This window comes from Rhagoletis pomonella, unplaced genomic scaffold (assembly GCF_013731165.1).
Source record: "Rhagoletis pomonella isolate Grant_MI unplaced genomic scaffold, Rhpom_1.0 Rhpom_scaffold_00004, whole genome shotgun sequence".
Taxonomy (NCBI): Eukaryota; Metazoa; Arthropoda; class Insecta; order Diptera; family Tephritidae; genus Rhagoletis; species Rhagoletis pomonella.
Window position 1 is genome coordinate 63,040,139 of NW_023458558.1, and position 4,859 is coordinate 63,044,997.

General features: G+C 35.7%; 1 protein-coding gene across 5 annotated transcripts in view; it reads left to right on the top strand.

Annotated features, from left to right (window-relative positions):
• The first annotated feature begins 220 nt into the window (after positions 1 to 220).
• LOC118737949 (alpha-1,6-mannosyl-glycoprotein 2-beta-N-acetylglucosaminyltransferase) overlaps positions 221 to 4,859 on the top strand; it is a 61,901-nt gene continuing 57,262 nt past the window's right edge. The window contains exon 1 of one of the 5 annotated variants that reach the window (XM_036468779.1): positions 221 to 1,539. The gene's annotated coding sequence lies outside the window, so the exon portion shown is untranslated. The remainder of the gene's footprint in view (positions 1,540 to 4,859) is intronic. The other 4 variants (XM_036468782.1, XM_036468781.1, XM_036468780.1 and 1 more) reach the window with 4 other exon arrangements.

A 4,859-nucleotide genomic window follows, 5' to 3' on the forward strand; every position in this document is an offset into this window, starting at 1 on the left:
AATAATGCAATGAAAAATAAACAAATCGCGCAGGCAAATATAGACAGCAAACATAGAAACGCTAAATGTCATAAACAAAACGAATGGCCAAGGAGAAGTAAAGTGTCATGACAACGAACTCAACAGATACAACAGCGTCATCGTGAGTGGGTATATGTATCTCCAGATACAAAATAAAGAGACAGTCTCCCGTTTTCTGATTCCCCTCCATACTGAAACAGTCAGTGTGCTCAGTATACTGTGGTCAGTATGCCTCTGGAAGTCGAATTGTATGGGTGATGCCGTTCCATGGTGCGCTGCTACTGCCAGCCACTAAAGCAAAAAAAAATAAGGAAATGCAATTTATTAAGTCTAAAATCAAAGGAATGGAACATTGCATTCTTTTGTGGTGCTAAGAAATATAGAAATGGTCATGCGAAGGCAAATAATTGCAAGATGTATTATAATCATGCCTCTATATAGTATTGTAGTAAAAGTTTGACTAAAAAATTCGCATTCGTTGTTTGCACAGTTGCTCCAAATTCGCGAGAAGGTGGCCTCCCAATTTTCATCGAAAAGTGAAATGTATGACACCATGAAAAAATGTGTAATGGAAAATGAAATAAAGTGAAGTTGTGAAAATTTGCAGAAAGTAAATTTAAGGAATTTGCAGTGATTGTGTGGAAAGATAAACCAAAGTAATTGGGCAGTGTCAGGGGGTATGAGTATGTATGAGTATATATGGCCGCGAGCCAAAAACTACGCTGCTTCATACATATGTAACTATGCACATCCATACATAAATACAAAGTCATAAGCAAAGTGGAAAACAAAAAAATAAATTATTCATTTCGATTCGTTGAGTTGTGATGTCTGACTGATGGACCACGGTCGGTTAGTCGGGCGGTCGGTCAGTCGGTCTTCCATGTGCATAGGAAAGTGATACGGTTTATAAAATTATACACACAAAGAGGAGATGAAAATCTCAAGCCATTATCTAATTCCGCTACTAATTGAATAAATTGACGAGTACAATAACAAATTGAACGCATTCGCTAGCAATCAAAACAGCAAGCACCAAAGCTTACAACAACTCAAATAACCAACCTACATGCTTAAGTTGTGTGCCAGCAAATGCTGTAAAAGTACATAGGCTGGTCGAAAGCATAACGCTATGTTTCAGTAAGCAGAAAAGGCATAAAAATCGATGAACTTTCATCAATATAATACCCCGGTCTGAAGTCAGAAAGTTTTTTTCTGAGCTAGACGTTGATTAAGAGCGCTCCCAAGGAGTGCCATTTCAGTCATCTAAACAGTTGCGGCGCTGTGAGCAAGAAGAAGAAGAAACACATTACATTAACAATCGACGGAAGCGCGCAAACACGCAACGGTTGAAGGAAATGCAGGAAAATCGATTTCCCATTGTTTTTAGTGGTATAACATATAAACATACGAAAAGTTAGGCAGTAAAAAATGGGGATATGCCTGCAAAAGTTGCATAGGCTTGACATTTCAGCAAAGGCGAATTTGGCTAAATGCAACTACAGTAAAAAAACACAGGTAAAAAATATGTATCTTTAATGTGAAATTCTGTTTTCCACCAAATATAATATAGTTTCTACCGGATCGGATTTTTACTTAATACATTCATATGTCCATATACTTAAGTACATTTGCATAAATTAAAAAAAAAAAACGGGAATATGTATATTTATACACATATGGGTTTCAATGTTTTATTCACTTTCCACTACAAATAGCCACTGTAAACTTCGTAATACTACTTAATTTACGCGCTTACGAGGCATTTACGCGTTTCCATGAATACCCATAATAATAATTGCATAATTTTTCAATGTGTTGATATCTGTGCGGACTGGAGCTTCAGTTGAATTATGCCCGTAGCAAAAATAACCCTGCAGTGAAAACCCAAACCAGTTAGAAAAAATACTAGTTCATAAACTAGTATGTGCCTACCAGTTCGACATTTTCGAAGAACTTAAGCGTTCAGCGACATCTGCCTTTGAATTGCCAAAGCCTAAAATAAAACGCAATTGATTGCTTTTCTTACAAATGTCGGTTGTGGCGTCACGTGAAGACTGCTGGTTCTGGTTCTGGGATTGCAGGTTCGAGGCCGCTTGGAGGTGGTTAAGATTTTTAAAGTTAGATCAATGTAAGTAGGAATAATTATTTCAATTTAAATACAAATAACAAACTTAAAAATCTAGTTGCATTACAAAAAAAAGAAACAAGCAAATATATGGGAAGAAATACTTGTGCCATAAAAAAATAGATTAAAAAAATATAGTTTTTTAATTAAATTTAAGAATAACAAAAAAAACGTAAATAAAAAATATAAATAATATATTATAAAGAAAAAATAAAATTAAAAAAAAATTCCATGCGCCAGGGCTTGAACCTCAGGCATACCACGCGAGTGCTTTGCTCTGTCGGCCATTGCGACTGTTGGAGCGCCGTGAGCAAAAAGGCATAATAATGCTTTTCATGGGGAATGAATTGGCTGACTATCTCATCAACTGGTATGATGCTACTAGTATTTCTACTAGTAGATGCTGATGCATAGCCTGGCAATTGACATCTCGTAGGACATCGCAATGTTAAAAATACCAGTCGCTAACAATGAAAAAGGATAGAACGTCAACTAGTTGGGCTGAAACGCAAACTGGTAGAATTCTAGTTCACAACTACAGTATATTTTGCTTTGCTGCCTCTATGCTTAAGTGCACATTTAAGATACCTACCCCAAAATGCGCATCAAAAGCATTATTTTTAACATTTATAAGGAAACTGCTCCGATGGATGCATTCAACATACCTGCACATTGGCGATACCTGCCTTAAAAATTGTGCGACTAGTATCAATTATCAATGAAAGTATTACGTTTACCTGCACTGGCCCTACAATTACCTAATTTTATAACTTTTATTTATTTTGCTCATCTCGCAGAACAACGAAAATGGTTATCAATTTATGTAGTTATATAGATAATTAGATAACATTCGGTAAAAATTTCGCTTGCATTAATTTCTACATGGTAAGTGCTCCGCCAATATTTGGTTTCATAGGGATTCGGATACCTGCCTCATTGAAGTAGTAAAGAAAATTCGCTTATGTGCCTTTTTCGGTTACGTGCACAAGGTTTTCGTGCAAAGAAGGATGTGCAGCTAAGCAAAATATACTGTAGTAGCTTTCCCTGCAGGGAAATTATGGCGCCTCCTTCCTTAATAAAACTTTAGTGCTCACCGTTTAAAGCATGGAAACAAATTAAAGCCTTATCAGGTGTAAGGTCTAGATGGCATTTTTCCCGCTATGCTCCAGAGAGTGGCCTATAAGACTAGAGGATGCCCGAGCAAAATATTAAAAATCTGCATCAGGCTAAATTGTGTACCAAAGTAACAGAGGACGGCATATTTCCGTTGCAAACTTATAAGGCTGCTATCTTTCGAAGATAGAAAGCCTATTCAACTGCTTTCAACTTGTTTCCAGCTCAATTGAAAATATACACTAAGTACTTAAATACTTACACCCCTATTCCGAGTGTCGACTAGTAGTAGATAAATGACTGTTTGTCGATTATAAATTTTCCATGCTATTTTCAAAATCTTGTTCGCTTTCAATAAGCGACAGTGAATAGTTCTACAAACAAGCAGTTGTAGGAGGATAAGCGATTAAAAACAATTCACAGTATTCAGTCGCTTATTGCACGAGAAGTCGACACTCGCAATACCATGGAAAAGCGGTTATCGAATAAGGTTCGTTTATCTACTACCAGTCGACACTCGCAATAGGGGGTTTAGATATTAGGGGTATTTTCTGAGTCTTGCTAAACTCTTGCGCGGTGTTCGGATTCCACGGTTTGCAAAGCTGTCCCATACGAAAAGCGGGTTTTAGCGTGCAATCTGTGCACCATGCAAGAGATTTGCCAGACTCAAGGAATATCCCTATGGATTTTTCTTCGTTTTGCTAGCCCAGAGCATGGGAAATCGCCGGACTGCAGTAGTTCTGATCCTGGTATCTGAAATTTAGGCAAAGCATATAAATTTATTTTACGACTAATAAGGGTGCTGTGATTTTGATTATTAATTTTTTATCAATGGATTACTATTATTATTATAATTAACGTAATTACTATATACTATAATTATATGTTTGTAATAATTACTAAAAATTAAATACATCTGTATGTACTTCTAGTTATTTTCCACTTAGACATTGTTTATTATTTCAATTAACTTTTTTATTTATTTTTTTTATGAATATGCAATGAACTTAATTTGAAAAAATATGTTTTTTATCCTGAGTGAAATTAAAACATAATGATCCAATAATCAATTTAATAACAAAGTAGCACAAAATTGGTGTACTCTAATAATAAATTATCAACCGATTACTGCTATCTAGCATTAATCGACAATTAGTTAACATGAATTAAAAATAATGGTAACTAGTCACTAAACTGTTTCTTTAAAAACACCAAATCGATTAAAAGTTATTATTTAAGCAGATCGGCGTGCAATGGCAGCCTATTCATAAAGAGTTTTGCAGATCTTCTAGAATTTCTGATTTATAGAGCCAAGCCTTTTTTTATCCATTTCTGCACCATTAAAAATTTTCAAGGATCTTCATTAAGGTTCCTCCTGTTAAATCGCTTTAGCTTTTTGTATTATAAAATTTTGTAGTATTTGGCCTGATTCGACGAGAGAGGGCTTTAGTTTTCAGTTGCCTACTCAGTCCAAAGTAGTACTTCTGGGCAAGAGTAATTCTCCGTTGGATTCCAAGGCTATAATTTTTATGGGTATTAATGCTGGTTCCTAATTATACGAAGCCGTCTACAGTTATGTGGGTGCCGAGACGCGAAT